At 42.4% G+C, this 16215-nt stretch overlaps 3 non-coding genes across 3 annotated transcripts; all 3 read right to left on the bottom strand.

Moving 5' to 3' along the window:
* Nucleotides 1-577: 577 nt before the first annotated feature.
* Nucleotides 578-666, bottom strand: trnar-ucg (transfer RNA arginine (anticodon UCG)). Its single transcript is given in 2 exon segments — nt 578-613; nt 630-666. It is a non-coding gene; the product is annotated as a tRNA-Arg (tRNA).
* A 6744-nt stretch (nt 667-7410) lies between these two features.
* Nucleotides 7411-7492, bottom strand: trnas-gcu (transfer RNA serine (anticodon GCU)). The gene has a single exon. It is a non-coding gene; the product is annotated as a tRNA-Ser (tRNA).
* A 2893-nt stretch (nt 7493-10385) lies between these two features.
* On the bottom strand, nt 10386-10467 carry trnas-gcu (transfer RNA serine (anticodon GCU)). Its single transcript has one exon. It is a non-coding gene; the product is annotated as a tRNA-Ser (tRNA).
* Between the last annotated feature and the right edge of the window lie 5748 nt (nt 10468-16215).

The raw sequence follows: 16215 nt of genomic DNA, 5'->3' as shown, positions 1-16215 counted from the left end.
AGCGCAGCTCTCAGATTCTGACAGTAGTGAGAAAAGATATTAGGCCCATCGTGCTTGTGCTGTCCCTCAGAGAACTATCTAATTCGTCCCCCTCTCCATAGTCCGACAAATGTTATCCTTTTGACGAATATATTATTAATTTGAGACATGACATGAGCAAAGTACAGCATCCTTGCAAGTAAAAGGGGAATTTGGCGATGAGGTTAAATGTGAATGACAAAACGACCAGGAAGTTCAAAGCTGTAAGACAATGACGACGAGAATGGGATTCGAACCCTTTGCGCAGAGACTATTAGCAGTCCATCGCCTTAACCTTTCGGCCACCTCGTCTCTTCTTTAACACATCGTCAGCGATGCAATCTCCTGCTTTTTGTATGCAAACAAAAGTAATGTGCAAGAAAGACCACTTCACAGCTTGCTCTGCCCGTGCATGCAGATCGACAATGATGAAAACGTGTCGTGAGAGATTCTTTCAGCAAACAGCCTTCATTGACTTCAGGTGAGTGACTGGAAGAGATGGTTGGTTTCTCTGCAGAATCACAACAAAGAATGTAAAATTTTATACAGCATGCTAAGTTGACCGCGGCAGGACTCGAACCTTCAATCTTCTGATAACTTCGCGGTTATAATCGAAGTCAGACGCCTTGTCCATTAGGCCACGCGGCTTCTGCCAACACTATCCATTGTGTTATTTTGTATATTGCGAGCAGATTCGGGTCAACTGCAATATCAAGGACTGGATTTAGGAAAAGATGAGCATATTTCGAGTGAATGAACAGATGCACGGCGATCTGGATGCGCACCGGCGCAGGCAAGCCCAATGTAAATTGGAACACAGCAGTTTAATAATTCGGTCATTGCAGCTGAAATCATACTCCTTCTCAAACTATACAGGATGACCCGGGTTTATGAGAAAATCCGTTTCAAAGGGAAAGATTATCGAAACATAGAAAATAGGTGCAGGAGCAGGCCATTCAGCCCTTCTAGCCTGCACCGCCATTCAATGAGTTCATGGCTGAACATGAAACTTCAGTACCCCTTCCTGCTTTCTCGCCATACCCCTTGATCCCCCGAGTAGTAAGGACTTCATCTAACTCCCTTTTGAATATATTTTGCGAATTGGCCTCAACTACTTTCTGTGGTCGAGAATTCCACAGGTTCCCCATTCTCTGGGTGAAGAAGTTTCTCCTCATCTTGGTCCTAAATGGCTTACCCCTTATCCTAAGACTGTGACCCCTGGTTCTGGACTTCCCCAACATTGGGAACATTCTTCCTGCATCTAACCTGTCGAAACCCATCAGAATTTTAAACGTTTCTATGAGGTCCCCTCTCATTCTTCTGAACTCCAGTGAATACAAGCCCAGTTGATCCATTATTTTTTAATAGGTCAGTCCCACCGTTCCGGGAATAAGTCTGGTGAATCTTCGCTGCACTCCCTCAATAGCAAGAATGTCCTTCCTCAAGTTAGGAGACCAAAACTGTACACAGTACTCCAGGTGTGGCCTCACCAAGGCCCTGTACAACTGTAGCAGCACCTCCCTGCCGCTGTACTCAAATCCCCTCGCTATGAAGGCCAACATGCCATCTGTTGTACCTGCATACCAACCTTCAATGACTGATGGACCATGACACCCAGGTCTCGTTGCACCTTCCCTTTTCCTAATCTGTCACCATTCAGATAATAGTCTGTCTCTCTGTTTTTACAACCAAATTGAATAACCTCACATTTATCCACATTATACTTCATCTGCCATTCATTTGCCCACAAACCTAACCTATCCAAGTCACTCTGCAGCCTCATAGCATCCACCTTGCAGCTCACACTGCCACCCAACTTAGTGTCATCCCCAAATTTGCAGATACTACATTTAATTCCCTCGTCTAAATCATTAATGTACAGTATAAACAGCTGGGGCCCCAGCACAGTTCATTGCGGTACCCCACTAGTCACTGCCTGTCATTCTGAAAAGTACCCATTTACTCCTACTCTTTGCTTCCTGTCTGTCAACCAGTTCTCAATCCATGTCAGCACAATACCCCCAATCCCATGTGCTGAACCGGAACTGACAAGCAGCCCGTTTAAACAGACACAGAATGATGCGGGACTGCAACGAAATACCTTTTACACAGATGCAGAATGACCCTTGACTGACAGCAGTTCTTTTTTAAAAGAATAAAGTGAGATGTCTATCATCCCTGAAGGCAATTGTGGTATTGGGCCTCGGGACCACACGGGGCAGAGACGGTTATGGAAGCCACAGCCAGGAAGGAGGGAGGGACGTAAAACCAGCCCAGACTGAAATATACATATATTTAACATTTTAAGAAAATAAATGCATTTAAATTTTATTTTAAAAAAATTGAATTTGAGTTGTTTTAAATAAATAAATAATTGATTCATAATCTATATATTTTTTGATTGAAGGAAGGCTGTGTGACGGGAAGAATTTCATTGGAAATGAGGGGTGCAATCAATCAATACCCAAACACAGTAAGCCCATGTTGGAAGACAAGCCACGAGCGAAGTTGTGGGCTACAAAGGCGATCTTTTAAAGTCGCGTGAGTCTTTACGCTGGATCTGACAGCAGATACTTGTGCTGTGAAAGAGGTCAAATGTAATAGAGCCCGGTGCAGGCGGAACAGAAAAAGCATATTTATTTTGGAAGTTCAAATTTGGGATCACATAGAAATATATACATATTTATACATGTATAAATAAAGTCAGTCAGTCAGTCATGTCTTGTCTTGTCTTGTCTTGGTTTGATTTGATTTGAATTTGAAAATAAGGATGGAGGATGTCATCATATCACACAGCCCACACGCAAGCCCTGGCTAAAATCGCTATATTTCTTACTTGTGTATTTTCCCTTCTTTCAGATGTGGAATAGCAAAATCCCACAGCAGATTCTTCTACCGTCAGACAGTACACGAAGGAGTGTTCAATCAAATCAGTACGGTTTCAAGTTGCATGTAATGCATTTTTCTCACATGACAGTAAGATCGCACTGCACGTTTGAACACACTCTGGCTTACACAAACACACAAACAATCTAAAATTCCTGCACCCTCCAAAGGCAGTTTTTGAAATTTGAATTTGGAAATCCGGGATAGACAGCACATCCCTTTTAAACAGACACAGAATGATGCGGGACTGATAGCACACCATTTTAAACAGACAGAGAATGATCTCGGACAGACAGCACATCCCCTTAAAAGGGATACGGAAATAGATGAATAAAAACAGATAAATATGTAAAACTCGGCAGGTCGTGCAGATTCTGTGGAGGAAGAATCCGGTTTCACGTTCTGTCGGATGATCATTCCGATATTTTAGGAAAAAGTTTAAGATTACAGATTTTTTCAACAAAAATAGTGCCTGGAAAAATTACGCAGTGAGAAAGGTTAAATGGGAACGTCTGTGTTACACTGGAACGCAGGAGTGATGAAATAATAAATGGCACAATGGAAAAAGGCAAAGTGGGTGGTAATCGGGCAATAACGTAACAAAGGATGGTCCAGAGGAGGTGTTAGTGGGAATAGCAGAACCATTACCAGACAATGGGAGCGGTGCTTATGATCCGATACGTTGAACCTAATGTTGAGGCCAGAAGGCGAGAACATGCCTAGAATATAGGGTGTCACCGCTTTTTAATCAGACCAGGCAGCTTTGCCAGCCCGGATTGATTTCCTGTCCGCTTTGAATTCGGCAGCCAAGGGACTAATTCAAAAGGCAGCTTCTCTCATGTTTTCAGCGCTAGAGAAACAGGACGCACTGATATTCAGGCCGGAGGTGGAGATTGACGCTGAATGTATGCTTATCCCAATTGAGGTGAGCTTATGCGTACAGACAGCAAGATATACTGATCAAGTATTGGCCGGAACCAAACAAGGGTTCAGGTTATCCAACGAGTCACAGAGCCGAGTAACCTCTGAGATATTTTAACTTTACTCAGTTTGGCGGGTTTAACTTTGCTCTGGGATTTGAATGCGAAGGGAACATCGGCGCAAAATCACACGTTTTAACGTGAAATATGTCTGTTTTCTCACATGTCGACTGGCTGTGAGAAGCGGAACTTTGAGTAAAACATGGCGGGGCTCGTCCGGGATTGAGCCCGAGACCTCTCGCATTTCAAATGTGATCATTCCTAAGCGAGATTCATGCCCGTAGACCAACGAGTCGCCGACAGATAAAAACGAAGCTCTCAGATTCTGATGGTGGTGAGAAAAGATATTCGGCCCATCGTGCTGGTGCTGTCCGTCAGAAACCTATCTAATTAGTCCCCCTCGCCATTGTCCTGCAACTGTTCTCCTTTTGACGAATATATTATTAATTTGAGACATGACATGAGGAAAGTGCAGCATCCTTGGAAGTAAAAGGGGAATTTGGCGATGAGGTCAAATATGAATGGCAAAACGAGGTCAAAGCTTTGATACAACGACGACGAGGATGGGATTCGAACCGCGGCGTGCAGAGCACAATGGATTAGCAATCCATCGCCTTAACCTCTCGGCAACCTCGTCACTTGTGCAGCTCCTTGTCAGCCATTCAATCTCCTGCTTTTTGTATCCAAACAAAAATAATGTGCAAGAAAGTCCATTTCACAGCTTGCTCTGCGCGTGCATGCAGATCGACAATGATGAAAACGTGTCATGAGATTCTTTCAGCAAACAGCCTTCCTTTACTTCAGCTGAGTGACTGGAAGAAATGGTTGGTTTCTCGGCAAAATCACAACAAAGAATGCAAAATTTCACTGAAGCAAGCTAAGTTGATCGAGGCAGGACTCGTACCTGCAATCTTCTGATAACTTCGCGGTCGTGATCGAAGTCAGACGCCTTATCCATTAGGCCACGCGGCCACTGCAAACGCCCTTCATTGTGTTATTATGTATATTGCGAGCAGATTCGGGCAACTGCAATATCAAGGATTGGATTTCGGAAAAGATGAGCATATTTCGAGTGAATGAACAGATGCACGGCGATCTGGGTGCGCACCGTCGCAGGCAAGCCCAATGTAAATTGAAACACAACAGTTTAACAATTCGGTCATTGCAGCTGAAATCATACTCCTTCTCAAACTATACAGGATGACCCGGGTTTATGAGAAAATCCGTTTCATGGGAAAGATTATGAACCGGAGCTGACAACCAGCCCGTTTAAACAGACACAGAATGATCCGAGACTGCAAGGACATCGCTTTTACCCAGTTGCAGAATGACCCTTGACTGACAGCAGTTCTCTTTTAAAAAAATAAAGTGAGATTTCTATCATCCCTGAAGGCAATTGTGTATTGGGCCTCAGGACCACGCGGGGCAGAGACGGTTATTGAAGCCACAGACAGGAAGGAGGAAGGGACGTAAAACCAGCCCAGATTGAAATATATATATATTTATCATTTTAAGAAAATAAATGCATTTAAATTTTATTTAAAAAAAATTGAATTTGAGTTGTTTTAAATAAATAAATAATTGATTCATAATCTATATATTTTTTGATTGAAGGCAGGCTGTGTGACTGGAAGAATTTCATTGGAAATGAGGTGTGCAGTCAATCATTGCCCAAACACAGTAAGCCCATGGTGCAAGACAACTCACGAGCGTAGTTGTGGCAACAAAGGCGATTTTTTAAAGTCGCGTGTGTCTTTCTGCTGGATCTGACAGCAGCTGCTTGTGGTGTGAAAGAGGTCAAATGTAATGCAGGCGGAACAGAAAAAGCATATTTCGTTTGGAAGTTCAAAATTTGGGATTACTAATAAATATACACATATTTATACATGCATAAACAAAGTCAGTCAGTCAGTCATGTCTTGTCTTGGTTTGATTTGATTTGAATTTGAAAATAAGGATGGAGAATATCATCATATCACGCAAGCCCTGGCTAAAATCGCTATATTTCTTACTTGTGTATTTCCCCTTCTTTCAGATGTGGAATAGCAAAATCCCACAGCAGATTCTTCTACCGTCATACAGTACACGAAGGAGTGTTCAATCAAATCAGTACGGTTTCAAGTTGCATGTAATGCATTTTTCTCACATGACATTAAGATCGCACTGCACGTTTGAACACACTCTGGCTTACACAAACACACAAAGAAACTAAAATTCCTGCACCATCCAAAGGCAGTTTTTGAAATTTGAAATTGGAAATCCGGGACAGGCAGCACATCACTTTTAAACAGACACAGAATGATGCGGGTCTGATAGCACGCCATTTTAAACAAACAGAGAATGATCTCGGACAGACAGCACATCCCCTGAAAAGGGACACGGAAATAGAATGAATAAAAACAGATAAATATGTAAAACTCGACAGGCCGTGCAGATTCTGTGCATGAAGAACCCGGTTTCACGTTCTGTCGGATAATCATTCCGATATTTTAGGAAAAAGTTAAAGATTACAGATTTTTTCAACAAAAATAGCGACTGGAAAAAATACGCAGCGAGAAAGGTCAAATGGAAACCTATTTGATACAGTGGAACGCAGGAATGATTAAATAATAAATGGCACAATGGAAAAAGGCAAAGTGGGTGGTAATCGGGCAATAACGTAACAAAGGATGGTCCAGAGGAGGTATTAGTGGGAATAGCAGAACCATTTCAGACAATACAGGGTGTCACCGCCTTTTAATCAGACCAGGCAGCTTTGCCAGCCCGGATTGATTTCCTGTCCGTTTTGAATTCGGCAGCCAAGGGACGAATTCAAAAGCCAGCTTCTCTCATCTTTTCAGCTCTAGAGAAACAGGATGCACTGATATTCAGGGCAAAGGTGGAGATTGACGCTGAATGTATGTCTATCCCAATTGAGGTGAGCTTATGCGTACAGACAGCAAGATATACTGATCAAGTATTGGCCGGAACCAAACAAGGATTTAGGTTATCCAACGAGTCAAAGAGCCGAGTGCCTCTGAGATATTTTAACTTTACTCAGTTTGGCGGGTTTCACTTTGCTCTGGGATTTGGATGCTAAGGGAACATCGGCGCAAAATCACGCGTTTGAACGTGAAATATGTCTGTTTTCTCACTTCTCGAGTGGCTGTGAGAAGCGGAACTTTGAGTAAAACATGGCGGGGCTCGTCCGGGATTTGGCCCGAGACTTCTCGCATTTCAAATGTGATCAATCCTAAGCGAGATTCATACCCGTAGACCAACGAGCCGCCGACAGTGAAAAGCGCAGCTCTCAGATTCTGACGGTAGTGAGAAAAGATATTAGGCCCAGCGTGCTTGTGGTGTCCCTCAGAGACCTATCTAATTAGTCTCCCTCGCCATTGTCCTGCAACTGTTCTCCTTTTGACGAATATATTATTAATTTGAGACATGACATGAGGAAAGTACAGCACCCTTGTAAGTAAAAGGGGAAATTGGCGATGAGGTTGAATGTGAATGACAATACAAGGTCAAAGCTGTAAGCCAACCACGACGACAATGGTATTCGAACCCATGCGTGCAGAGCACAATGGATTAGCAGTCCATTGCCTTAACCTCTCGGTCACCTCGTCACTTGTGCAGTGCTTTGTCAGCCATTCAATCTCCTGCTTTTTGTATCAAAACAAAAATAATGTGCAAGAAAGGCCACTTCACAGATTGCTTCTGCCCGTGCATGCAGATCGACAATAATGAAAACGTGTCATGAGATTCTTTCAGCAAACAGCCTTTCTTTACTTCAGGTGAGTGACTGGAAGAAATGGTTGGTTTCTCAGCAGAATCACAACAAAGAATGTAAAATTTCACTGAAGCAAGCTAAGTTGATCGCGGCAGGACTCGTACCTGCAATCTTCTAATAATTTCGCCGTTATAATCGAAGTCAGACGCCTTATCCATTAGGCCACACGGCCGCTGCATACGTCATCCATTGTGTTATTATGTATATTGCGAGCAGATTCGGGGCAACTGCAATATCAAGGATTGGATTTCGGAAAAGATGAGCATATTTCGAGTGAATGAACAGATGCACGGCGATCTGGGTGCGCACCGGCGCAGGCAAGCCCAATGTAAATTGAAACACAACAGTTTAACAATTCGGTCATTGCAGTTGAAATCATACTCCTTCTCAAACTATACAGGATGACCCGGGTTTACGAGAAAATCCGTTTCAAAGGGAAAGATTATGAACCGGAACTGACAACCAGCCCATTTAAACAGACACAGAATGATCCGAGACTGCAAGGACATCGCTTTTACCCAGTTGCAGAATGACCCTTGACTGACAGCAGTTCTCTTTTAAAAAAATAAAGTGAGATTTCTATCATCCCTGAAGGCAATTGTCTATTGGGCGTCAGGACCACGCGGGTCAGAGACCGTTATTGAAGCTACAGACTGGAAGGAGGGAGGGACGTAAAACCAGCCCAGATTGAAATATATATATATTTATCATTTTAAGAAAATAAATGCATTTAAATTTTATTTAAAAAAAATTGAATTTGAGTTGTTTTAAATAAATAAATAATTGATTCATAATCTATATCTTTTTTGATTGAAGGAAGGCTGTGTGACTGGAAGAATTTCATTGGAAATGAGGTGTGCAGTCAATCATTGCCCAAAAACAGTAAGCCCATGGTGGAAGACAAGTCAAGCGCGTAGTTGTGGCTACAAAGGCGATCTTTTAAAGTCGCGTGTGTCTTTCTGCTGGATCTGACAGCAGCTAGTTGGGCTTTTAAAGAGGTCAAATGTAATAGAGCCCGGTGCAGGCGGAACAGAAAAAGCATATTTCTTTTGGAAGTTCAAAATTTGGGATTACTTATAAATATACACATATTTATACATGCATAAGCAAAGTCAGTCAGTCAGTCATGTCTTGCCTTGGTTTGATTTGATTTGAATTTGAAAATAAGGATGGAGCCCACACGCAAGCCCTGGCTAAAATCGCTATATTTCTTACTTGTGTATTTTCCCTTCTTTCAGATGTGGAATAGCAAAATCCCACAGCAGATTATTCTACCGTCAGACAGTACACGAAGGAGTGTTCAATCAAATCAGTACGGTTTCAAGTTGCATGTAATGCATTTTTCTCACATGACAGTAAGATCGCACTGCACGTTTGAACACACTCTGGCTTACACAAACACACAAACAAACTAAAATTCCTGCACCATCGAAAGGCAGTTTTTGAAATTTGAAATTGGAAATCCGGGACAGACAGCACATAACTTTTAATCAGACACAGAATGATGCGGGTTTGATAGCACACCATTTTAAACAAACAGAGAATGATCTCGGACAGACAGCACATCCCCTGAAAAGGGACACGGAAATAGAATGAATAAAAACAGATAAATATGTAAAACTCGGCAGGTCGTGCAGGTTCTGTGCATGACGAACCCGGTTTCACGTTCTGTCGGATAATAATTCCGATATTTTAGGAAAAAGTTAAAGATTACAGATTTTTTCAACAAAAATAGCGACTGGAAAAAATACGCAGCGAGAAAGGTCAAATGGAGACCTATTTGATACAGTGGAACGCAGGAATGATTAAATAATAAATGGCACAATGGAAAAAGGCAAAGTGGGTGGTAATCGGGCAATAACGTAACAAAGGATGGTCCAGAGGAGGTATTAGTGGGAATAGCAGAACCATTTCAGACAATACAGGGTGTCACCGCCTTTTAATCAGACCAGGCAGCTTTGCCAGCCCGGATTGATTTCCTGTCCGTTTTGAATTCGGCAGCCAAGGGACGAATTCAAAAGCCAGCTTCTCTCATCTTTTCAGCTCTAGAGAAACAGAATGCACTGATATTCAGGGCAAAGGTGGAGATTGACGCTGAATGTATGTCTATCCCAATTGAGGTGAGCTTATGCGTACAGACAGCAAGATATACTGATCAAGTATTGGCCGGAACCAAACAAGGATTTAGGTTATCCAACGAGTCAAAGAGCCGAGTGCCTCTGAGATATTTTAACTTTACTCAGTTTGGCGGGTTTCACTTTGCTCTGGGATTTGGATGCTAAGGGAACATCGGCGCAAAATCACGCGTTTGAACGTGAAATATGTCTGTTTTCTCACTTCTCGAGTGGCTGTGAGAAGCGGAACTTTGAGTAAAACATGGCGGGGCTCGTCCGGGATTTGGCCCGAGACTTCTCGCATTTCAAATGTGATCAATCCTAAGCGAGATTCATACCCGTAGACCAACGAGCCGCCGACAGTGAAAAGCGCAGCTCTCAGATTCTGACGGTAGTGAGAAAAGATATTAGGCCCAGCGTGCTTGTGCTGTCCCTCAGAGACCGATCTAATTAGTCTCCCTCGCCATTGTCCTGCAACTGTTCTCCTTTTGACGAATATATTATTAATTTGAGACATGACATGAGGAAAGTACAGCATCCTTGTAAGTAAAAGGGGAAATTGGCGATGAGGTTGAATGTGAATGACAATACGAGGTCAAAGCTGTAAGCCAACCACGACGACAATGGCATTCGAACCCATGCGTGCAGAGCACAATGGATTAGCAGTCCATTGCCTTAACCTCTCGGTCACCTCGTCACTTGTGCAGTGCTTTGTCAGCCATTCAATCTCCTGCTTTTTGTATCAAAACAAAAATAATGTGCAAGAAAGGCCACTTCACAGATTGCTTCTGCCCGTGCATGCAGATCGACAATAATGAAAACGTGTCATGAGATTCTTCAAGCAAATAGCCTTTCTTTACTTCAGGTGAGTGACTGGAAGAAATGGTTGGTTTCTCAGCAGAATCACAACAAAGAATGTAAAATTTCACTGAAGCAATCTAAGTTGATCACGGCAGGACTCGTACCTGCAATCTTCTAATAATTTCGCCGTTATAATCGAAGTCAGACGCCTTATCCATTAGGCCACACGGCCGCTGCATACGTCATCCATTGTGTTATTATGTATATTGCGAGCAGATTCGGGGCAACTGCAATATCAAGGATTGGATTTCGGAAAAGATGAGCATATTTCGAGTGAATGAACAGATGCACGGCGATCTGGGTGCGCACCGGCGCAGGCAAGCCCAATGTAAATTGAAACACAACAGTTTAACAATTCGGTCATTGCAGTTGAAATCATACTCCTTCTCAAACTATACAGGATGACCCGGGTTTACGAGAAAATCCGTTTCAAAGGGAAAGATTATGAACCGGAACTGACAACCAGCCCATTTAAACAGACACAGAATGATCCGAGACTGCAAGGACATCGCTTTTACCCAGTTGCAGAATGACCCTTGACTGACAGCAGTTCTCTTTTAAAAAAATAAAGTGAGATTTCTATCATCCCTGAAGGCAATTGTGTATTGGGCCTCAGGACCACGCGGGGCAGAGACGGTTATTGAAGCCACAGACAGGAAGGAGGAAGGGACGTAAAACCAGCCCAGATTGAAATATATATATATTTATCATTTTAAGAAAATAAATGCATTTAAATTTTATTTAAAAAAAATTGAATTTGAGTTGTTTTAAATAAATAAATAATTGATTCATAATCTATATATTTTTTGATTGAAGGCAGGCTGTGTGACTGGAAGAATTTCATTGGAAATGAGGTGTGCAGTCAATCATTGCCCAAACACAGTAATCCCATGGTGGAAGACAACTCACGAGCGTAGTTGTGGCTAAAAAGGCGATCTTTTAAAGTCGCGTGTGTCTTTCTGCTGGATCTGACAGCAGCTGCTTGTGCTTTTAAAGAGGTCAAATGTAATAGAGCCCGGTGCAGGCGGAACAGAAAAAGTATATTTCTTTTGGAAGTTCAAAATTTGGGATTACATATAAATATACACATATTTATACATGCATTAGCAAAGTCAGTCAGTCAGTCATGTCTTGTCTTGGTTTGATTTGATTTGAATTTGAAAATAAGGATGGAGGATATCATCATATCACACAGCCCACACGCAAGCCCTGGCTAAAATCGCTATATTTCTTACTTGTGTATTTTCCCTTCTTTCAGATGTGGAATAGCAAAATCCCACAGCAGATTATTCTACCGTCAGACAGTACACGAAGGAGTGTTCAATCAAATCAGTACGGTTTCAAGTTGCATGTAATGCATTTTTCTCACATGACAGTAAGATCGCACTGCACGTTTGAACACACTCTGGCTTACACAAACACACAAACAAACTAAAATTCCTGCACCATCGAAAGGCAGTTTTTGAAATTTGAAATTGGAAATCCGGGACAGACAGCACATCACTTTTAAACAGACACAGAATGATGCGGGTTCGATAGCACACCAATTTAAAAAAACAGAGAATGATCTCGGACAGACAGCACATCTCCTGAAAAGGGACACGGAAATAGAATGAATAAAAACAGATAAATACGTAAAACTCGGCAGGTCGTGCAGATTCTGTGCATGAAGAACCCGGTTTCACGTTCTGTCGGATAATCATTCCGATATTTTAGGAAAAAGTTAAAGATTACAGATTTTTTCAACAAAAATAGCGCCTGGTAAAAATACGCAGCGAGAAAGGTCAAATGGGAACGTATTTGATACAGTGGAACGCAGGAGTGATTAAATAATAAATGGCACAATGGAAAAAGGCAAAGTGGGTGGTAATCGGGCAATAACGTAACAAAGGATGGTCCAGAGGAGGTGTTAGTTGGAATAGCAGAACCATTTCAGACAATACAGGGTGTCACCGTCTTTTAATCAGACCAGTCAGCTTTGCCAGCCCGGATTGATTTCCTGTCCGCTTTGAATTCGGCAGCCAAGGGACGAATTCAAAAGCCAGCTTCTCTCATCTTTTCAGCTCTAGAGAAACAGGATGCACTGATATTCAGGGCAGAGGTGGAGATTGACGCTGAATGTATGTTTATCCCAATTGAGGTGAGCTTATGCGAACAGACAGCAAGATATACTGATCAAGTATTGGCCGGAACCAAACAAGGGTTTTGGTTATCCAACGAGTCAAAGAGCAGAGTGCCTCTGAGATATTTTAACTTTACTCAGTTTGGCGGGTTTCACTTTGCTCTGGGATTTGGATGCTAAGGGAACATCGGCGCAAAATCACGCGTTTTAACGTGAAATGTGTCTGTTTTCTCACATCTCGAGTGGCTGTGAGAAGCGGAACTTTGAGTAAAACATGGCGGGGCTTGTCCGGGATTTGGCCCGAGACCTCTCGCATTTCAAATGTGATCATTCCTAAGCGAGATTCATACCCGTAGACCAACGAGCCGCCGACAGTGAAAAGCGCAGCTCTCAGATTCTGACGGTAGTGAGAAAAGATATTAGGCCCATCGTGCTTGAGCTGTCCCTCAGAGACCTATCTAATTAGTCTCCCTCGCCATTGTCCTGCAACTGTTCTCCTTTTGACGAATATATTATTAATTTGAGACATGACATGAGGAAAGTGCAGCATCCTTGTAAGTAAAAGGGGAATTTGGCGATGAGGTTGAATGTGAATGACAAAACGAGGTCAAAGCTGCAAGCCAACCACGACGAGAATGGGATTCGAACCCCAGCGTGCAGAGCACAATGGATTAGCAGTCCATTGCCTTAACCTCTCGGTCACCTCGTCACTTGTGCAGCGCTTTTTCAAGCCATTCCATCTCCTGCTTTTTGTATCAAAACAAAAATAATGTGCAAGAAAGGCCACTTCACAGATTGCTTCTGCCCGTGCATGCAGATCGACAATGATGAAAACGTGTCATGAGATTCTTCAAGCAAATAGCCTTTCTTTACTTCAGGTGAGTGACATGAAGAAATGGTTGGTTTCTCAGCAGAATCACAACAAAGAATGTAAAATTTCACTGAAGCAAGCTAAGCTGATCGCGGCAGGACTCGAACTTGCAATCTTCTAATAATTTCGCCGTTATAATCGAAGTCAGACGCCTTATCCATTAGGCCACACGGCCGCTGCATACGTCATCCATTGTGTTATTATGTATATTGCGAGCAGATTCGGGGCAACTGCAATATCAAGGATTGGATTTCGGAAAAGATGAGCATATTTCGAGTGAATGAACAGATGCACGGCGATCTGGGTGCGCAGCGGCGCAGGCAAGCCCAATGTAAATTGAAACACAACAGTTTAACAATTCGGTCATTGCAGCTGAAATCATACTCCTTCTCAAACTATACAGGATGACCCGGGTTTATGAGAAAATCCGTTTCAAAGGGAAAGATTATGAACCGGAACTGACAACCAGCCCGTTTGCACAGACACAGAATGATGCGGGACGGCAAGGACATCGCTTTTACCCAGTTGCAGAATGATCCTTGACTGACACCAATTCTCTTTTAAAAAAATAAAGTGAGATTTCTATCATCCCTGAAGGCAATTGTGTATTGGGCCTCAGGACCACGCGGGGCAGAGACGGTTATTGAAGCCACAGACAGGAAGGAGGAAGGGACGTAAAACCAGCCCATATTGAAATATATATATATTTATCATTTTAAGAAAATAAATGCATTTAAATTTTATTTAAAAAAAATTGAATTTGAGTTGTTTTAAATAAATAAATAATTGATTCATAATCTATATCTTTTTGATTGAAGGAAGGCTGTGTGACTGGAAGAATTTCATTGGAAATGAGGTGTGCAGTCAATCATTGCCCAAACACAGTAAGCCCATGGTGGAAGACAAGTCACGAGCGTAGTTGTGGCTGCAAAGGCGATCTTTTAAAGTCGCGTGTGTCTTTCTGCTGGATCTGACAGCAGCTGCTTGTGCTTTTAAAGAGGTCAAATGTAATAGAGCCCGTTGCAGGCGGAACAGAAAAAGCATATTTCTTTTGCAAGTTCAAAATTTGGGATTACATATAAATATACACATATTTATACATGCATAAGCAAAGTCAGTCAGTCAGTCATGTCTTGTCTTGGTTTGATTTGATTTCAATTTGAAAATAAGGATGGAGGATATCATCATATCACACAGCCCACACGCAAGCCCTGTCTAAAATCGCTATATTTCTTACTTGTGTATTTTCCCTTCTTTCAGATGTGGAATAGCAAAATCCCACAGCAGATTATTCTACCGTCAGACAGTACACGAAGGAGTGTTCAATCAAATCAGTACGGTTTCAAGTTGCATGTAATGTATTTTTCTAGCATGACAGTAAGATCGCACTGCACGTTTGAACACACTCTGGCTTACACAAACACATAAACAAACTAAAATTCCTGCACCATCGAAAGGCAGTTTTTGAAATTTGAAATTGAAAATCCGGGAAAGACAGCACATCACTTTTAAACAGACACAGAATGATGCGGGTTTGATAGCACACCATTTTAAACATACAGAGAATGATCTCGGACAGACAGCACATCCCCTGAAAAGGGACACGGAAATAGAATGAATAAAAACAGATAAATATGTAAAACTCGGCAGGTCGTGCAGATTCTGTGCATGAAGAACCCGGTTTCACGTTCTGTCGGATAATCATTCCGATATTTTAGGAAAAAGTTAAAGATTACAGATTTTTTCAACAAAAATAGCGCCTGGAAAAAAGACGCAGCGGGAAAGGTCAAATGGGAACGTATTTGATACAGTGGAACGCAGGAGTGATTAAATAATAAATGGCACAATGGAAAAAGGCAGTGTGGGTGGTAATCGGCAATAACGTAACAAAGGATGGTCCAGAGGAGGTGTTAGTGGGAATAGCAGAACCATTTCAGACAATACAGGGTGTCACCGCCTTTTAATCAGACCAGGCAGCTTTGCCAGCCCGGATTGTTTTCCTGTCCGCTTTGAATTCGGCAGCCAAGGGACGAATTCAAAAGCCAGCTTCTCTCATCTTTTCAGCTCTAGAGAAACAGGATGCACTGATATTCAGGGCAGAGGTGGAGATTGACGCTGAATGTATGTTTATCCCAATTGAGGTAAGCTTATGCGTACAGACAGCAAGATATACTGATCAAGTATTGGCCGGAACCAAACAAGGGTTTAGGTTATCCAACGAGTCAAAGAGCCGAGTGCCTCTGAGATATTTTAACTTTACTCAGTTTGGCGGGTTTCACTTTGCTCTGGGATTTGGATGCTAAGGGAACATCGGCGCAAAATCACGCGATTTAACGTGAAATATGTCTGTTTTCTCACATCTCGAGTGGCTGTGAGAAGCGGAACTTTGAGTAAAACATGGTGGGGCTCGTCCGGGATTTGGCCCGAGACCTCTCGCATTTCAAATGTGATCATTCCCAAGCGAGATTCATACCCGTAGACCAACGAGCCGCCGACAGTGAAAAGCGCAGCTCTCAGATTCTGACGGTAGTGAGAAAAGATATTAGGCCCATCGTGCTTGTGCTGTCCCTCAGAGACCTATCTAATTAGTC

The sequence above is a fragment of the Pristiophorus japonicus genome, chromosome 28 (assembly GCF_044704955.1).
Source record: "Pristiophorus japonicus isolate sPriJap1 chromosome 28, sPriJap1.hap1, whole genome shotgun sequence".
In the NCBI taxonomy this organism is placed as follows: domain Eukaryota; kingdom Metazoa; phylum Chordata; class Chondrichthyes; family Pristiophoridae; genus Pristiophorus; species Pristiophorus japonicus.
The sequence above is the reverse complement of the archived record's forward strand: the minus strand, read 5'-3'. Positions and strand labels throughout refer to the sequence as shown.